The sequence below is a fragment of the Podarcis bocagei genome, assembly GCF_964188305.1.
Source record: "Podarcis bocagei genome assembly, chromosome: 15".
Taxonomy (NCBI): domain Eukaryota; kingdom Metazoa; phylum Chordata; class Lepidosauria; order Squamata; family Lacertidae; genus Podarcis; species Podarcis bocagei.
The window spans coordinates 39068549-39089483 of NC_138141.1; the positions used below are offsets into that span (position 1 = coordinate 39068549).

The 20935-nt window shown below is 43.9% G+C and overlaps 1 protein-coding gene across 12 annotated transcripts in view; it reads right to left on the bottom strand.

Annotated features, from left to right (window-relative positions):
- The window catches only part of LOC308574891 (uncharacterized protein), a 67520-nt gene that overhangs the window by 36157 nt on the left and 10428 nt on the right, over nucleotides 1-20935 (bottom strand). For 2 of the 12 annotated variants that reach the window (XR_014002606.1, XR_014002607.1), the window contains one exon: nucleotides 16916-17032. The exons of 9 other annotated variants lie outside the window; for them this stretch is intronic. The gene's annotated coding sequence lies outside the window, so the exon portion shown is untranslated. Of the gene's footprint in view, nucleotides 1-16891; nucleotides 17033-20935 lie in introns of all 12 variants that reach the window. One more of the 12 variants, XR_014002604.1, reaches the window with a different exon arrangement.

Here is a 20935-nt window from a genome sequence, read left to right on the forward strand (position 1 = left end):
TTTAAAAAGTACAGAAAGGGGGTTATTCCCAGACTCTTTACCTCCAGCGTTGTTGAATACAGGGCCCCCACTGAGTCAAGGGGTCCCCCAATTGTTTCCTGACACTTGACCCCATTTCCTGCATTAGTTTACTGGTGGAGAAACAAAACCTTTTACAATCTTGTGTGAAAAATGTGAACTCTAAGAGGCAAGTTCTCAGGCAGCCACTGTTGAAAGGGAAGCCCTTATTTTAGCTTTTTAGTGAAAGAAAGCAAAAGGGCTGTTTCCAAGAGGTCCTGGCTTTGTTTGGTTCCCCCCCCCCCTTTTTTTACCAGCAACAGCTGCTGGGCTAGACAGACCCCCTTTGATATCATGCCATGAATCCACTTACAGATGCTTTGTCATGCTGTCATCTATGCTCATAAAACAGTCAGAATTGGCTATTCAACAAACACACAATCCAGAGGTGGGGTGGGGGGAGCCTGAGGCCCTCAGCATTAGAAAAGACCCCCACAAAGAGACCCATGGCCACAAAAGATCCAGAGCAACCCAGGCATGCCCTTTATCTTGCCTGGACTACAAAGGATCTGCAGTGAGGAGATCCAAACAGCTCTCTGAAGCTTTTTATAACCTTTAGCAGACTCTTGTTACCACAGCCGCTATGAGGCAGAAGATTTTACACCTGCCCACCCTGAAAGACATCTCAGGCTGAGGCTCCTTGCCCAAAGGCACCAAGCAACTTCCTGGCTGAATGGGGATTTGTATTAATCATAGATATATAATAGAATTGTAGAGTTGGAAGGGACCATCTAATCCACCCCCTTCAATGCAGGAATCTTTTACCCATCGTAAGACTCAAACCCACAACCCTAAGAGTCTCATGTTCTATCAACAAATATCTAGCCGTTAAATGGAGCTTTCAAGCATAATCTTGTTAGAATCCTTACAGCAACCCTGGAAAGTAGGCTGGTGTCATCAACTTAACAAGGGAGACGGGGCACCAAGGTGTAGCCAAAACGACTTGCCTAAGCCACCTGGTCACTTTGTGGTGGTGGGTGAGATTTCTCTGCTTGTAGTTCAGTCTCTTGGCCACATATGCAGCCACAGTTCACAGAGATGACACAGCAGCAGATCCAATAACTTCTCACAACAGCTCACAAACTGTCTCACATTCAGTTATACAGATAGAACAAAAAGGAACACAGCCACAGATCCCATTAGGCCACACACATTTTTGAAAACATACTGACTTTCTGAGTAGGAATGAAGGCTGAGGCGCCAAATTGACAAGAATAAAAAATGGATTCCCTCACCTGGAAGGACAAGGCGCAAGGCCTACTCATGCTCTTGCCATCATTTCTAATTCTGTTCCAAAACTTGTTACACGCCACCTATTCATGTCCAGTAGTACACAATCGACACCCTCCAGGAGTGGCTCTCCAACCATTTGAATTCACCCTGAAAGGTGCCCTTTTCTGTTATCTCCTGAGACTGACAGGTGCCAACCACCAAGCATCCAGTACACAATAAAATGAAGAACCTATCAACTGTATCTTAAAATATTCAATGATGATATTAATTATGGTTGGAAATCAGTGTGTCAAAATGGTAAATGAATGGTAAATAAATGGTTGGATTCCCACCCCCTGCCCTTCAGTGTTTCTGTAATGTGGAAGGTATTTTGGACCTCGTTTTTCTCCCTTTGCAAAACAGCCCTTTTGTTTGCCAATCCAAGTCACAGAGGCAGCTGCTAATTTGCTTTTTTAAAAGCATGGTGTATATCCATGGCATCTTGTAAATTTGCGACTCTGTGAAAGGGAAGCCATCTGCAAAGGCCAGAAGGAAAACTCTCCTCTTGTGTTGACAGACACAGTGATGTAAACAGATCCCTTTTTATGTAGCAAAGCTGTTTGTGTCAGATCCACACAGACTTTGTTTCCAGGATATTGTGGCAATAGCACCATAAGGACGTTCTCTTAATTCGGGGGGCGGGGTGGAATGAAACAGTAAATCACCTAAATAAAGCCCCTTAAATGTAGATGCAATATACCCACTATCTTTCTGGTGTTCCACAGTGGCTAAGGGTAACAGCTGTGTGAGAATCTTGGCTCCGACAACTATTAGTACATGGTAGGGGGGCGAGGATGACACAGAGAGAGGGATAAGTAAGATGGACCTAGGACTGGTGGGGAAATCCCCACTGCCAGTGGGAGAACCAGGAAAGGGCTAAGAACTGATAGGATCATAGGTGAGGTAGTCCTTGGTGTCATTGGTAACATGTTCAGTGAGAAGAGAATAGCAGGAAGCAGCCCTGATGCAAGGGCAATAGCGATGTTAACATCACCCTGGCCATTATGGAAAATGTATATGGGACCCCACCAGCTCTAATTCAGAGACCTTCTGCTGTGGGCCCACCGACAAGAATAGGCAAGACACAAGAGGGCCTTTTGACAAGAGACTTCTCAAATCTTCCCGTCGAGGAGGTATCCCCTTAGAGCTCTAAATAGGACGGAGCTGGGGAAGGGAGGTTCTTTTTTGTCCCCATCCTGGTTTCCATCTGAGTTCATGGGAAACCACTGTGGACACACAGAGCGAAACAATACCTGCTAGTTTGCTGTGCACTGATACTGAAGAAGAGACGTGAGCCATCTTTTTTATTTAAAAAATGATATTTTCACAAGCACCCCCTATTATTACACTATTGGACCCGAGCCATCTTAAAATTCAGCCACATGTCAGCCCAGCCCAGTGTGCATTGGAACGAAAAGTTACAAGAATATAGAAAGAGCGCTGCTGGATCAGGTCAGAAGCCCGCCCAGTTCAGCATCCTGTTCTCTCTGCAGCCAACTGGATGCTCCAATGGGAAACCCAAAAGCAGGTGATAGACTATATGGGACTGGCAGAAATGACTGGCAGAATCTGAGACCAGGGAAAAGAGACGGTGGAAGAAGATTGGAAGAAATTTAAGAACTATCTTAAGAAACATTGCAAAATTAATGTGTGTTAGAATGATGCGGCTTTAGAAATTAAGTGGATTACAGCTGTAAGGATTAAGTTAAAAGAAAAGAAAGGTTAATAATTACATAAAAGTAAGGGCGAGGATTTGCTGAACTGAATATTTGAAATTGGAATGCAGAAAGGGAAGGTATGAGGAGGTCGGGGAAGTAAGTTTTAAGAAAATAAGGATTTGAAATTATACTTGTTTTTTCTCGTATGTGTGTTTGTTTGTATTGTTGTGTTTGTTTATATAATTTGTGAAACTTTAATAAATTTCTTATACCAAAAGCAGGAACTGAGCACAACAGCACTCTTCCCATCTACAATTCGCAGCAAGTGGTATTCAGATAGCGTTCAGAACTCCAACAGTGGCATGACTTTGGTCCAGTATTTCTGAAGGAGCATCTCCACCCCCATCATTCAGCCCAAACACTGAGGTCCAGCGCCGAGGGCCTTCTGGCGGTTCCCTTACTGTGAGAAGCGAAGTTACAGGGAACCAGGCAGAGGGCCTTCTCGGTAGTGGCACCCACCCTGTGGAACGCCCTCCCAGCAGATGTCAAAGAGAAAAACAACTACCAGACTCTTAGAAGACATCTGAAGGCAGCCCTGTTTAGGGAAGCTTTTAATGTTTGATGCATTACTGTATTTTAATATTTTGCTGGAAGCCGCCCAGAGTGGCAGGGGAAGCCCAGCCAGATGGGTGGGGTATAAATAATAAATGATGATGATGATGATGATGATGATGATGATGATGATGAACATAGCCAGCATGGCTAATAGCCATAGCTAGCCTTACCCACCATTAATGTGTTTAACCCTATTTGAAAGCCATCCAAGTCAGCAGCCATCACTACCTGACTGTAGCTATATCGGTGCAAGGCACTCTGCACTGTCACTTAAAGGATGAAGTGAAAAGAATCTCCGACAGAAGGCTGGGAAAAGATCTACCTCTGCCAAAAACCTTGGGAGAGTTGATGCTGGTCAGAATAGACAGCGTTGGACAGGATGGTCCTGCAGCCTGACTCCATATGAGACACCTCATGTGTACATCATCACAATAAACCTTGCAGCAACCCCATAAGGTGGGTGAAAGCTATACCCCAATATCACAAGTTTCTGGGGAGGCAGAAATGCATAGTAGCATAATAAATCCTTGCCACACACAGCCTATATCGATGCTCTGGAGAAATGTTGCTTCCCTTCTCCATTTGTCCCGTCAACTCTTTGCTTTCATGATGCATAACTCAACTTGGTGCAACATCTGCTTTTCAGTAATGAGCTATCATTCTCATCCTTGAACAATTATACCCATTAATACGTGTCACCTATCTATCCAGGGGAAAAAGGAAAAAAATCTCAGCCCTTTATTACTATACAGCCTAAGTATTTGGGTATTCTTTTATGATAAAGCCGCATTATCCAACAACAACCAGAACAATGTAGCAGATAGATTGTTGGACAGATGAGATAGACCAAACTCACTTTTGCAGGTCACCTCAGATCCCCAATTATATTTAGATGATAGACTTCCAGCAGTCTAGGAGTGATTTCCTCTATACTGTACCAAAGAACTGTGAACTACCGTTTAGGGCTAAGGATGTATTTAGAAGGGTACGCAGCACACTCATCAAACTACAATTGTTATGGGAGGATAAAGCACTGGTTAATTTTTAGCAAAAAGGGGTGTTGAGGCTCACTCCTGGATACAGAATTATTTGATCTAATCCCCTAATCCCTGATGTACAAGGACACTCTCTGCTTACTTAAAATGCACTCTGAACATCTCCAGGAGCATAAATCAATAAAAAACAGAAAACAGAAAAACATTCTAAAGCACCCACCATTAAATCCAGAGTCATGCACTTAGTAGATCCCAAGATGCTGTCTGAAATTAAGTCTTCACTTGAAATCTAAAATCTGATTAAGTAGGGGGTAACATGAGTCTATTGGAAGAGCAAGTTTCAGCATGTTGGTGCCACAGCTAAAAAGACTATATTGTATCACCATTAGTGATGGGTGAATCTGCCAGTTTTGGTTTCTCTCAGTTTCTCCTTTTTCCTGTCTTAGTTCAGTTCTCCACATTTATTTATTTTTTAAAATGTAAAAAAATAAATAAATCTTCCTGAAAATTCACCAGTGTTTCAGTGTGAATTTATACACATTACTTGATTGGCAAACTGCATTGCAAATTTCAGAAAACTGCAAATTTTGGAAGATGGCAACATTTTTGGTTCACAAATTGTTTTGGGAACTGTGAATTAGGTACAGCCACCTTTAAATGAGCACTGAATCAAATTTCCCTCCATCTTTAAGTTCCCTACCTTGTATTCCCAGACTGTGGAATACTACCTTGCATTCCCATGCTTAGGAAACTGTTCCACGAGATGAGGGAGTGGACTTATTTAATTGGTGAAATCTTGCATTAAAACACAACAGTACTCGAGGAAAAATGTGCTTTGGGGAAACAGTAATACAGCGATACAGCATTTTCTAAGAGCAAGCCAATCAGAAAGGTAACACAAGGTACAGCAGCAGGACACAGGGGTAAAATAAACAAGAAAAAAACTAATCCCAAAGAAGGGCAATGTGAGAAAATTATGGCACACAACTAAAATATAAGAGGGCAAGCTTGTGACATAACCAGGAGGAGGGTAACATGGATATTTATGTGCATGTATTTGATGTGGTAACAAGCTGGACCACAGAACAGTCCAAGCATCTATCAGAATAGTGAATACACAAGTGCACTGGGAAGCAGCACAAATTATCACCAAAACTAACTTATCTTAACTGAAATGGGAATCTTGGTTCACTTTCTTATTTGCTTTGGTTGCAAGCAAACCCAAAGGCACCGGCATTCCTTTAATTTGCACAACTTAGCTGTCCTGGCCTTTCCTGCCCTGAGATGCCTGGGGGGAAATTGCAAATGTGAGTGGAGGGAGGGGGAGATTCCCCACCGCACTCCCCCAGGTTGATCAGACAGACAGGCTAGTTATCCAGCTGCCCTCTGCTAGTGAGAGATCCGGCGCTTCCTGCCAGCCCACGCACCGCGGGCTAATTGACATGACATATTGACTGGCACTCTTCCGGGGAAGCGGGCAGGAAGGACTGCGCATACCATTCCAGCTCGGCAATAATTACTGATTAAAAACTAGTTAAAAGGCAATGAAGACTGAAACGTACATTAAACCAAACGACCCTCATCTATAGCAAAGCCACAGATAGATTGGCGCGATTATGAAATCATCGCTTAAAATGTCTACAAACATTAATGGCTGTTTGAATTTCCCAGAGATTTATGGGGAAAGAGCGGCTAATTTCACCTGGGCTGCTGCTTTCCCTTCCTGTGCTGCTGCCACAGCCCTTGATGCAAAACCCACAGACAGTTGCCTTTGTTTGTATGCATGTCTTGAATCCCTGGGCCTGCAAAATACACCGTCTTCTATTTTTAAGCCTGCATAATTAAATCCTTTGCTTCATTGTTTTGTAAATGGAAAATGACACCAGTAGCAAAATTAATAACTTTAGAGATGTACCAGGAAGCCAGTGTGCTCTCTGTGTTTCTTGCCGCAAGTGAAATGTTCATTAATGCTAAGGGTATAATAAGCTGCTTCTCCCCTCTGAGTCCCTCGCCCCCTCCTTCTTTCCCCATCATTTAGGAAGTTTTAGTGTTTGTGTGTATAGTATCTGGCTAATTTGGGGTCATTATCTCAGCAGTCACTTTGGGGCACCTCGGTGCCTTGATTTGAGACAAGCATTCAATCTTTTCTCTTCCTCCAATTTAAAACACAGCGGTGAACAAAACCTAAAGAGCCCTCCTGTACCAGTGTGTGCAATCAAATTTAGTCGAAATAAACATTCAGATGACTTGGCCAGACCGGCTGGAACAAAGGCTCATCTGCTTCCACATAGCTCGCACTCGGCACCAGCGGGGTCAGCCCCACCCCAGGAGCAACAACTCTTCATCAAATCAGATAAAGGTAATCAAGGTAACTAGAAAGCTGTGAGGCTTGGTAGTTCAGAGGTCAAACTACAAGCAAGCAACGCAAATCTCAACTCTCTGCTTTTTAAATAGTGGTTTGAGAGAGATTTCACCCCTATGGTGCACCCATCTTTCTTCTGTCCCTATAGCCTATCTCAGACAGCAATTATCCAGAAACTGAGTACAGTGGTACCTCGGGTTACAGACGCTTCAGGTTACAGACTCCGCTAACCCATAAATAGCGCTTCAGGTTAAGAACTTTGCTTCAGGATGAGAACAGAAATCGGGCTCCGGCGGCGCGACAGCAGCAGGAGGCCCCATTAGCTAAAGTGGTGCTTCGGGTTAAGAACAGTTTCAGGTTAAGAACAGACCTCCGGAACGAATTAAGTACTTAACCCGAGGTACCACTGTATGTGGATGGTGTCCTGGGTTCACCTCAAGGACCACCTCTCCCCATATGAACCAACCCAGACCCTGCAGTCATCATCCATGAGATGTCCGGAGGGTGGCAACATGAGAGCGAGCCTTTTCTGCGGTGGCTCCCCATTTGTGGAACACTCTCTCCAGAGCAGCTCACCTGGCTCCTACATTACCGATTTTTAAGCACCAGATGAAAAGGTTTCTCTATAACCAGGTCTTTGGATGATTAAACCTTTTGGGGCCTTTAAACTCTACAAAGGAAGGTTATTGGTTGGTTTGTTTTTATGTATTTTGTGTGGGTGGGGGTTTTTTGTATTTTTATGTTGTGAGCTGCCTTGTGGTCTACAGATGAAGGGCGCTACACAGATTTAATAAATATATAAAGGAATAGGCTTAAGATGCAGATTGTGCATTTATATTTAATAATCAATTTTTAATAAAAGAAGAGGCATATACCAGCTTCCTCATGAAATTCTGAGCAGGCAGGTCTGTAGAAGGCAAACTGGCAACATCTGATCAGCATATAGAAATTGCAACCCAGATATCGTTTTTCCATGGATGGTAATCTTTATTAAGCGACTCACTGCCCTCTTTACAATCAGCGAGGAAAGGTATCATTCAATAGCTGATTTGACAGACAGGCCTGGTTTGCATGCAGCGCCAAACTACGGTTTAATGCAGCTGTAGGGAACCTTTGGTGCTGAATGATGGTGCTGAATTACAACTCCCATCATCCCTGGACTTCAGCCACACATCCAGAGGCTGATGGGGATTGTGGTTTTAGAACAAAGATTCACCATAACTGTATTAAAGGATTATGGTCAGACCTACAGAGACTTTGGTCTTTCCGATTTTGCCCATCTCAAACCCCCATCAGCCCGGCCAGAAGAGCTAGTGGCCAGGGAAGATGTAAGTCATCTTCGGGAAGACTGAAAGTTCCCCATTCCTGGCTTTTTGTTACATGCACGAGCATCTAGTGAGACAAAGAGGAAAGTATCAGAAGTGTTCGTTTCCATTTTTAACTATCCATGGTTATCTGCTGTGACCAAACTGAGGACTGCAGTTATTTTACTACAGATTAGAGCACAGAAATGGGGCTAGCAGTACATTTTGGGGGTGGGGGAGCCAGGATCATTAACCACCGTTTGAAGTTTGCTTGCTTGCCAAAACTAAAAGTAGGGAATATGGGCCCTCCAGATGTTAGACTCCAACTCTCATCAGCTCCAGCCAGTAGAGCCAGTGTTCAAGGATGATGGGATATGTATTCCAGCAACATCTTGACTGCCCTGAGTCCCCATGCCTGCCCCAAACCATAGTTAACACAAATCATATTTTGACCAAGTTCAAACATAACAAGTAACCATGGTTATGTGATAATGAACCTCCCTGCAGGCTGTTCATCAAGAAGAAGAAGAAGAAGAGTTTGGATTTGATATCCCACTTTATCACTGCCCTAAGGAGTCTCAAAGCGGCTAACATTCTCCTTTCCCTTCCTCCCCCACAACAAACACTCTGTGAGGTGAGTGGGGCTGAGAGACTTCAGAGAAGTGTGACTGGCCCAAGGTCACACAGCAGCTGCATGTGGAGGAGCGGGGACGCGAACCCGGTTCACCAGATTACGAGTCCACTGCTCTTAACCACTACACCACACTGGCTCTCAAAGGAGGAGGAGAGAGGCGTGCTCCTCTAGAGCCAAATTATGATTTAGTATTACACTAATTGCTTTGAGCAATCTATGGGACTTAGTCACAATAAACTTAAATCCCATTTATTTCAGTGGGACTATTCCAAATACGACAAAGTCTGGATCTGACCCAAACTGTCCATAGCAAACAAGTTGGATGAATAGTCAAACACTTCTCAACCAACTTTATTCTCAGCTTGGTATCAGGAGTGGGGGGTGAGCGTTCATCTCTCCCTCTCAAACTATTATGTGGGTGTTGTCACATTAGCAATGCCATCATCTTACCCTGATTAACTGCTGACCAGTTTCTTTACTGCACAAGGGGAAAACATACATTAGGAATAGATACCACTTTAATATACATGCTGTCACATTGGGGGAAATGAACTTGAAATATATCATTTGACGTCAAACTGGAAAATTCTGCTTGAAAATTCCTGTAGCACCTAAACTGAAATGTCACAATATTCAGTATCATCCACACTCTGCTTCCCCTAAAATATCCTGGGAACTGCAGTTCCACCCACTGCACTATAATTCCCAGCGCCCTTAACCAACTAGTTTCCTTGATTCTTTGGGTGCTTTAAATGTATGGAATGGGACCAACCAGAATCTTAGTGTATTTACTACTAAATTATATAGCAGAAGTAGGAAGGGGAGGCATCCTGGAAATTCTGGGATGGTTATAAATGCAGGCAGTTTGTCAAGTTTCTGAATTAAGACATAATCATGGTGGCTTATAATTGCTAATAAAAAAAACCCACCTCAAATAAATTAGTGGATCCCTATAGGACAAAAATGATGCTTTGCTCAAACAGTTATTCCCTTGTATGTTCTTTCCCCCTGCAGAACATGCCATCATGATTGATTGACTTGAGCTCTGAGAATATCCATTTCCCATTACTTCAACTCACACACTTTGCTCTGAATAGGAGGGGAAGGAGAGGTTCCCCCCTCATTGCACCCCTCCTCTTGTAACAGGCCTGCCTGGTGCTGATATATTGGGAAGGAGGAAACCAGGAGAATAGGGACTTGCTCTAATGATAAAACTATAGCAATTTGGCTCTTCAGAGGATAATCCCCTGTTCACACTTAACTCAAGGTTGCCACAGTGAGAGAGAAAACATGACCCGGTTTAGAGGCCCTCATCCCCCGCCTTTCGTCTTCTTCTTGAGAACTACTGTATTTGATAACCAACCCAACAAGGACACTACAGTAGGCAGCTCCCCTGCTGGAAAAAGGAGAGAGAAGTGCGCCTCTCTCTTACACTGTAATTTACGGACAAAGAGAAAAGAAAAGGATTGTACTGTACAGTTTGTCAAATTGGCTCAAATGAGACCATTTTTGTTTTCTCCCTCTCTCTTAAAAGTTAATGCATCGGCGCCTGTTTTGACAGAGGCTGAACTCGCCGCTGGCTTCCATTTGGCTCCTCGCTCAAAGCTAATTAGGACGTCTAGGTTGGCCTGCGCTAAGTGCTCACACAGCTTTGGAGGTACTTAACCTGGCTTAGGGATTCAATCAGGAGTGACCCCTGGGGCTGGCGACGCGTCCCATCTCCCTGGCAGCAGCCTTCCGCTGGCTGCTCAAAGAGACACAATCCTCCCAAAACCGCTGGCTTGCTGACACTGATATGCCTCACAGCCACACTGCTGCTGCTGCCACAGTCTTTGTGGCACAAAGGTTTCAAAGGCCTGTTAACAAGGCCTGGCAAAACAATCTGGGTGATTTGGTGGGCACCCAGCGGACGCACTATGTCTGCGCAGCTTTGTAGGCACGAGTAAGTCTTATTTTTCCTACCCAAATATCAATTTCTTTGCCTAGGCAAACTGTTTTGTTTTCAAGGTTGACCAAAGACTCCTGGGAGGATGTTCTAGGGATCATAGGGCTGACTGGATCTCCCTCTCATAGAGACAAAAGGAAGTTGCTGGTTCAGCTAACTCAGTATTGTCCACAGTGACTGACAGGTGCTCTCTAGGGTTTCAGGTACTTCCAGCTGTACCTAGAGATGTTGGGGATTGGAACTGGAACCTCCTGCATGTAAATCAGATGCTCCGGCATTGAGATTCCCCTTCTCCAGTACTGGAGGAAGACCTGAGATCAGAGCTTCAATGTTGGTATGGCCAAAATGGAGACTAATGGGGCAGTAAGGACAGAAGACAATTCTGTGCGATCAGGCCAATGGCCCATCGAATCCACCATCCTGTTCTCTTAGTAGCCAACCAGATTTTTGTGGGAAGCTTGCAGGCCAGACATGAGCACAACAGGATTCTTCTCACCTGTGATTCTGAACAGCAGAGACAAGAGTGTAGCCCTTGTGGCTAGTAGCCATTGGTAGTCTTGTTCTCCCGTGAATTTTCTAATTCTCTTTTAAAGCCATCCAGTTTGGTGGCCATCACTGCCTCCGTTGGGAGTGAGTGCCGCAGTTTAACTGTGCTGCAAGGAAAACTTTCTTTTCTGTCCAACGTCCAGCAGTTCAGAGGCAAGCCAGGGGAGGACCAGGAACTTGGAAGCAATTTGATCTGAAGGATTCAACTGTCCAAGTTCCCTGACCCACCCCTAAACCAGGATCAAATTTCGACAGGCTCAGAAACATGTCTCAATCTCTCACTCCTTTAAAAAGCCTTTTTAAAAAATTAATGCAAGGATAGTTTAATCACAGCATGGTGCAGGATTTTCCCACCGAAGTACATTTGAATTTTGTTTCCCACCTGCCAAATAAAAAAACCCTTCACTTAGGATTGCAGCTTAAGGAGCCTAAATTCTGATATTACCTCTTAAAAAATACACCCCTAGCTGGTGTGAGTGGGTGTTACTACAGACCAATTTCTCTTCTCAAAAGCTGTTGAGATTCTTGTGCCTCCTTTGCAATGAATTTGCAAAGATGTAAGATGATGTAAGAGCTCCAAGGGTGAGCAGGCAGCACTGACAGGAACACACCTCACCGATACACACTTTTATTGCAGAGGAGAAGCGGGAAGGATTTCAGAGCAGGAGAAAGAAGATTTCACCTCTTTAGCCTTTCAAAACGGAGACCAGAAGAAAACTAGCAAACTTCAATATGTAAAGCAAGGGCCAAGGCCTTTCACAATCACTGCTTCTGTGCACTTGCTGAGAAAAAAATGGCAACTTCAAAAAAATCAATAAAAATACATAGCTAAGTGAAGTTCATCTGCCCCCCCAAACAGAAGGCCTGCTCCCCCCCCCACAAAAATCCTAGCTACGCCCATGTTGGGTCTCCAGCTGTTTTTGGACTACAACTCCCATCATCCCTAGCGACCAGAACCAGTGGTCAAGGATGATAGGAACTGTAGTCCAAAAACAGCTGGAGACCCAGGTTTGGGAAACACTAGTCTAATCCTTTATTTTGAATGCCATCTAAACTGGTGGAAATTAGGAAGCTTATACCAAGCCAGGCCATTGGTTTGTCTGGCTCTGTGTCATCTGACCTGGTTGCCAGCGCTCTCCAGGGTTTCAGACAAGGGTCTTCTCCCAGACCTCCCTGGAGCTGCTAGGGCTTGAAACCTGGGGCCTTCTGCACACAAAGCAAATGCTCTCCCACTGAGCCATGCGCCTTCCAGCTCCATCTGAATGATAACGTCCTTTGCTGGTGGCTGCAGGACAGCCAGGACCTACACACGGCTTACACAGGAAAATATATTACTGCTGAGGTTTATAACATACCACAGCCACGGCCGGAGAGATTTATGCACTGCCTCTATTGAGTCTGTAATCGTCGAAAGGTGATGTCAAAATAACGACGAGACCCTGATTTATGCTGACAAAAGAGCCAGTAAAATATCGGTGTGGCAGACAGAATGGGTGTTCGGGGCTGAGGCTAACCAAAACAGACTGGATCCTATCGGTTTTCCTGGTGTATTAATAACTGGAGTAACATGCAATCACAATCCGCTACGCCACTGCGTGTGAAAACACTGTCTGGCAGAATCACCACCTTTGCCTATGTGATGCAAAGTATTCTCATTAATTGACAGATATAGATCGCCATAACCACCCTGGCCCAGCTGCCACCTGGACCCCTCCTCTCAAACATAATCAACAGCTGAGCAACAGCACTAAGCAAAAAAAATACTGGTGACGAAGGGGGCAGAGGGGTCAAAGTAGATTTCACCATGTGTGTCTTTGTCCCACATGAGAATTCTGAAAACCAAACCACCATATATTTTACTCCTGCTGAAGCACACCCTATTGATTTTGATGATGTTAACTTTTCAAGGAAGCACACCTAGGATTGCTGCCTTATTATTTCTGTCTGGTTTATAATCTGTTTATCATTCACATATTATAAAAAATGCCTTTCTTTCAAGTAACCTCCGGGGTCCAACCACAGAGTCAGAGGCCCAAATACTTCCAGGGGGCAGTTTCCCCACCCTCCCAAACACAGTCCAATGAAAGGTTAAGCACTCTGATATCCCAGTGATTACAATGGGAGAGGTTTCAGTGTCTGCTTAACTTTTGCCATTGATAGAAACAGGATTTTTTAAAGCACATGTTCTGACTGGATTGTACTCTCCAGTTTTGAGTATTTCTAGTGAGAAAAGTACCCCCTCCATACACACACACACACACATTTCAAATATTAGCACTATTGCTAAAGCATTCATTCAGAGCGGATCACCAACCACATTTATTTATTGTTTGTTTGTTAACAAAAGTGAAGAAATTCAACCATTCCCCTGCAAAATAATCAATCCCTCTTTGCACAGTTCCTGACAACTTTCAGTTTATAAGTATATAAACTCCATCAAGATCTCCATCAAGGCTAATCTCCATCCACAAATCTTTCCCAAATCTAGCAACTGTTAAACAAGCAGCCATAAGTAGTTGTCTGATGAATTCCTTACATTGTACAGCCAACTACCATTTTATGCAAGGGATCTGTTCTGGCCCCTGTGTGCGTCATTGGAGCACTTATAAACATGCTCCACCCCATTCTGCCCTTTTTGTGATGTGTTGAGTGATGTTTGGGGGCCATTTTGGGGTTCAGCGCTGTGTGCGCATCTTGCAACAGTTTGCAGCACATGTTCCAGCACAGGGTCTAGACCAACACCAATCTTCTATTTCCATTTCAAAGTCATTTCCCCATAACACTTTTAAAACTTGATAATTCACCAAAATCCTTGTCTAGCGAAAGAGTGGAGACTAAACCCTTCAATGCTGAACAAGCAGATTCAATTGGCTTTTCAAAAAAGGTACGTTGCCCTCAAGCCTGCTCTTGTATTTTATTTTATTTTTGCTAGAAATATAGTACTCACTTGTCTCCACTGAGACCAGTTTAAAGGTAAGTTTCCTATTATTACTTTCATTTACTAACAACATGTAAACATTCAGCATTTAAAGGGGAATGTGGGCTGCTAACTATGTTGATCCCACACACATACTGTATTTACTCGAATCTAATGCTCACCTTTTTTGGCCAAATTACATTGCAAAAATTAAGGTGTGCCTTAGATTTGATGGCACATTTACAATCGCCAGCAAATACTTTTTTTGCTTCCAAGGTTCTGAAAATTGAGGTGCGCATTAGATTCGATGGCACATTAGACTCAAGTAAATACGGTACATATCCCTGGCGGAATGAAGCTAGTCCGAAGAGCAAAAGATTACAGCAGTATTTATATCAGGGCAGGGGTGGAAAACCTTTTTGAGCCCGAGGGTCATATTTCCTTCTGGGAAACCTTTCAAGGGCCACATGCTGGTGACAGGGGCAGAGGAAAAAGTGGAAGGGGCAAGTAACATAAATGTTAACTTTGCACCATAGGCTAGTTTCTACATGCACGTATCAGAATCAAGGACTCATTCCAGCCAGGCAAACACACTTTGGGTTTGAAGCAGGGTCACTGAGGTATGTGGCTTGAGGAAAGTGCTGAGGGCCAGAGAGAGGCCTGGGGGCCAGATTCAGCTCCCCATCCTTGCCTTAGAGTCAGAAGGAGTTTCAAAACCAGGACCCAACACATCAGTCTGCCACAGACTGACCCTCTTATATTTTCATAGAGAAAAGCAGGGATGCTTTGTTGACTGAGTGGATTTTGGCTAGGGACAAAGTCTGGGAGCTCAACTGGCACAGGCTGGGATGGTGGGTCAACACAATGCCACAATGCCAGGCCAACAAAATCCATACCCAAATGAGCTTCGAATATGGCAGTAACGAAAAATGCTGAATGATCAAAAGTAGATGGTTCCAGATGACAAAATCACTGAAGTGAGCTTCACGACACACTACATGGCATGTAAAATAAAATATGTTTGGCTCATACCATTTTGAGGGCACTGGCCCCACTTCAAAGGACTAGCCAGTAGGTTCATGGCAGAGCTCTGAAGCAGAAATAACAAAGAAAATGGTGCACCTGCGCATACACAGAGGGCTTTCTTACTACAGTCTTTCCACAGAATTCAAGAAAGGCTTACAGAAGTGATCATATATCTGCCACACAGATTAAAAAGCCCAGCACCTCCTCTTTTGTTTTTTAGGAATTCAGCACTGACACCCCACACCTCTACTAACCAGCAAGCTAGAACCAGAGGACACATCGAGACAACATTCAATAATTCTATACGGTTTTCTTTACTTCCAGCCTATTTCAAATCCTTTCCCATCACATTTTCAAGACGTGTGATTACCTTTGAAGGTGACTTGGAAACAACAACTAAGCCAGAATGCAGCAGCTAGACTGGTGACTGGGAGTGGCCACCGGGACCATATAACACCAGTCCTAAAGGATCTTCACTGGCTCCCAGTATGTTTCTGAGCAAAATTCAGTATGTTGGTGCTGACCTTTCAAGCCCTAAACGGCCTTGGCCCAGTATACCTGAAGGAGCACCTCCATTCCCATTGTTCAGCTCGGACACTGAGGTCCAGCTCCGAGGGCCTTCTGGTGGTTCCTCACTGCAAGAAGCAAAGTTATAGGGAACAAGGCAGAGGGCCTTCTCGGTAGTGGCACCCTCCCTGTGAAATGCCCTCCCTTCAGATGTCAAGGAAATAAACAACTATCTGACTTTTAGAAGACATCTGAAGACAGCCCTGTATCAGGAAATTTTTAATGTTTGATATGTGCTGTAAGCCGCCCAGAGTGGGCAGGGTATAATTATTATTATTATTATTATTATTATTATTATTATTATTATTATTATTATTAACATTGTCTCTCCAAGGACTAGAAACTTAGTTTTCAAAAACAAGAGGCGTTGGGGTTTGTTTGTTTGTTAACCTGTACTCACAGTCTTTTTACCAAGTGCTTTGGGAGTTGCAATTCTTTAGTCTGTATTCTTTAAGGCAGCATTTCCCAACCTTGGGCCTCCAGCTGTTTTTGGACTACAACTCCCATAATCCTCAACTAGCAAGACCAGGGGTCAGGGATGATGGGAATTGTAGTTCGAAAACAGCTGGAGGCCCAAGGTTGGGAAACACTGCTTTAAGGCACCCATGAGAGCAAGAATATTTCCCAGTTAAGATCACCAGAGCAGCATTTAGAAAGAGACCTGAAGATATGTATTATAGCACTTGAATGATCCAATGCCAGATTTCTTTGTCCAAGGAGCAGCTGTTTGAGTTAAAAAAAACCTGTGACAAGCAGCTCCCTCTGTGATGCTGAGAACACCCATTCAGCTGTCAATACGGATCATCAATGACATTGTATAAATGCAACATCGACAGAACACCCCGTGCCAAGCCTCTATCGATCAAAGTGTGCAGGAGATTAATCTCATTGGCTCTTCAGGGTATCATATGACTTAGTCTATTAGTACAAGTGGGTCAAAGAAAAAGTAAGGTCAGCGATGTAGTGCACAGACAGAGAATGACAAAGCATGACCTTTCATTGTGAGAACTCGCTTACGATGCAGCCACATTTATTTCTCCCGGCCGATGGTTAAAAGCTCATCTTGCATATCCTTCCTTGTCCGCTATGGTTTGTATCAATCAAAATAAAACTCCAATGCAGTCCAAGTTCTTGCTTTAAAAGAAAAAAAAAATAAGAAAAAGACAAAAGATATTCTACTTAGCACCTTCAAAACACATCACTTTTAACAATACGTGGACCATTAGCAATCAGCCTGCCATTCTGGTCCGTTTCATAGAAAATCAAGAGGCAAAATAATTGAGTCAATAGGAATACAAAAGGGATTGCTTCTCCAGCCCTGTTCTTCTGTGACAGGGTTGAAAATGTAAAAGCTCAGGGAATCAAAAAGAAGAAAGGGAGAATTGATTTGATTCACTGCTTCAGCAGAGGCAGAAATTTAACACTGGGTTTTTTGTTTTGTTTTTTGCATGCTCTCCTATAAGGTGTTGCTTTTCTTTTTTTGGGGGGGGGAAGGAGGGAGAAGAGGGTTACACTAGAGACAGAAGGGAAAAACACCTTTGATCAGATTGAAGGCTTGAAACAAGAAAGGAGTTGGATATTTCTGCATTCAATCCAAGTTCAACATGGAAAGTTGCAGTTTCAGATTCCCAGATTGAATGTTTCATATAGTGGATCTTGCTGTACTTGGGGCAGAGCTTAATGGCATCTGGCATGTTAGGATGCTCCCGGTGGCTGAGTGAAGTCTGATTAAACTGAAGAGAAGGGGAGTTCATACACTAGGGGTGGAAAAATTTGCCTGGTCCACATTGTTAAGCAAACTGACCAAATTTATGCTTCCCTAACTAATACATCCAGTAGTGATGTATGGAAGTGAGAGCTGGACCATAAAGAAGGCTGATCACCGAAGAATTGATGCTTTTGAATTCTGGTGCTGGAGGAGACTCTTGAGAGTCCCATGGACTGCAAGGAGATCAGACCTATCCATTCTTAAGGAAATCAGCCCTGAGTGCTCACTGGAAGGACAGATCGTGAAGCTGAGGCTCCAATACTTTGGCCACCTAATGAGAAGAGAAGCCTCCCTGGAAAAGACTCTGATGTTAGGAAAGATTGAGGGCACAAGGAGAAGGGGACAACAGAGGACGAGATGGTTGGACAGTGTTCTTGAAGCTACCAGCATTAGTTTGACCAAACTGCAGGAGGCAGTGGAAGACAGGAGTGCCTGGTGTGCTCTGGTCCATGGGGTCACGAAGAGTCGGACACGACTAAACAACAACAACTAGCACATGGTCCAGAACATGATTTCAGACTTCTCTGAACTTTGCAGTACAGTTTTCAACTAAATGACTATCAAAACACATTAAATATACATATTTTATGGAAACTTTTAAAAGGAAAAAATATGTTTAGAAATGCAGGCACTGTGATAAAGATGGTATTCAACTAAATTTTACATATTGAAATTAATGGGCCTAACTTAGGACTCAGCTACACAGCTGCAAATAAAACATTTTAAATGTGTTGTAAAGTGCAATACACAAATGTGACACTAGATGGTGAAAGTGAACTATGCAAAATTCAATGTATTTTTTAAAACGTTTTTAAAAAAAAGCATTTTCACATGTGAATATGTGTGTAAATTCCACATTAGTTGTGGTCATTCAGTGGGTGTACTCTGAATAAAATTTAATTGCATACCACCCACAATATACATTTCAATACGTATATTCTAGTAAAATATATATTTAAATACAAATCTTCAGTTCGTTGTTGTTTTTTTTAAATGCAGATTAATGCAGAAATTGGAACAGGCTTGTGAATGAACCATATGCAAAATTTGCAGAGACTGATCTGTCTATCCCTGTTCGTAACAAAAACTCTGTCAAGCCAAGCAGGGGGAAAAGCAAACATCCTTGGTCTTAGTCCTTCACCATTGAATGTTAGAGACCTTCTGCTAGAGACTGCAATCTGAAATTTTTGGTCAACCTCCTGAGATCTGGCAATACTAACCTTTAAAAGAGATTTTAGCTCCTGTGCTCTGGAGTCTGCATTCAACAGGAGTGAGTGACTGGCAGTGCCTTGAGAGACATTTTCCTCCCTGCTATAAGAGGCAGCATCACCCAACCCAGGTGTTTGCAGGGGTGTATGGTGCGGACAGATTGGCTGGAGACAGACAACAGTTCCCAAAGAAAACTTAATGTCTTTGGGATAAGGCTTTGCTTTACACGGTGGACACGAGCCCCAGTTATGGAACAGCCTTCCCAGGTAATTTCACCTGGTACCATCTTTTGTGCTCTTTTTGGCTCCAGGTGAAGATCGCTCTGGTCACACCTAGGCCTGATGAAGTCTGCGCCTTTCAGTTATTAAATTTGTGTTTTAACTGTGGAGGCACAACGTCTCTGGTTTTTGCTGCATTTTATGTTCTTTTTGTATTTATATGGCTTTCTTACTCATTGCAAGCTGCCTAGAGAATTTAAGAGGTAGAATACAGAGGCTGTAAATAAAATACTGAAAAATTGTTCAGGTCCTAAAGTTTCACCTCCAATCAAATATGTTTGAAAGGTTTTTGAAGGAATACAAAAAGACTTGTTTGGCCAATAGCAAAGACTATGCAAATAATTATAGTGATTATCATCATCATCATCATCACTCTCTTCTGCTGAAAGTACCTAAATGATATTGCAGATTTCAAAAAGGTGTAACAGAGTACAACCAAAATTATTAGGGAGCTGGATCAACTTTTCTAGCGGTAGTTGGAGGGTTGAAGGTGACAAGAGAAGGGGGTATGATAATAGGTTTATAAAAGTATCTATGGTGTGAGGAGAAAGTGGGTGGAGAGAATATTTCCCTCCCTCTCCCATAGCCCTAAAACTGGGGTCATCCAATGAAATGGATGGGCAGGAAGTTCAAGACGGTCGGGAGGAGCTATTTAACCGAAGTGTTTCTGCATTACAACTCCTATCATCCTTACCAGCTAGGGCTGATGGGAGCTTAGTCCAGAACATATGGATGGCCACAGGTTTCCCACCCCTGACATAAGTGTGCAATTCATTTAGGCTGCCTTAAAGGTACAGGTAGGGGACGCGGGTGGCGCTGTGGGTAAAACCTCAGCGCCTAGGACTTGCCGATCGCATGGTCGGCGGTTCGAATCCCCGCGGCGGGGTGCACTCCTGTTGCTCGGTCCCAGCGCCTGCCAACCTAGCAGTTCGAAAGCACCCCCGGGTGCAAGTAGATAAATAGGGACCACTTACTAGCGGGAAGGTAAACGGCGTTTCCGTGTGCGGCTCTGGCTCGCCAGAGTAGCTTCGTCACGCTGGCCACGTGACCCAGAAGTGTCTGCGGACAGCGCTGGCTCCCGGCTTCTAGAGTGAGATGGGTGCACAACCCTAGAGTCTGTCAAGACTGGCCCGTATGGGCAGGGGTACCTTTATCTTTACCTTTAAAGGTACAGGTAGCTGCTAGCTTATAGCTTTTAAAGAACAGTAGCAATTTCAAAGAAGGGGGGGGGATCTATCAATGGCTGCCAGTCACGATATCTATAAGGAACTTCCATGGCAAGATGTAGTGCACCACTGGTTATCAGCTGCTGGGAGAAACTGCTGCTCCTGCCCCCTCTTTGTGGGCTTCCCTAGAACCATATGGTGGGCCACACTGGAAACAGGATACTGGACTAGATGGGCCATTGGTCTTATCCAATAAACAGGCTTTTCTCCCATTCTTATGGGCTATGGAGAGGGACTTCAGTGGGAGGAAGGTGTGAGTTATTGTCAGGAATAAGTAACTGTCATCAAGGTAAAGGTAAAGGGACCCCTGACCATTAGGTCCAGTCGTGACCGACTCTGGGGTTGCGGCGCTCATCTCGCTTTATTGGCTGAGGGAGCCGGCGTACAGCTTCCGGGTCATGTGGCCAGCATGACTAAGCCGCTTCCGGCGAACCAGAACAGCACACGGAAACGCCGTTTACCTTCCCGCCAGAGCGGTACCTATTTATCTACTTGCACTTTGACGTGCTTTCGAACTGCTAGGTTGGCAGGAGCAGGGACCGAGCAACGGGAGCTC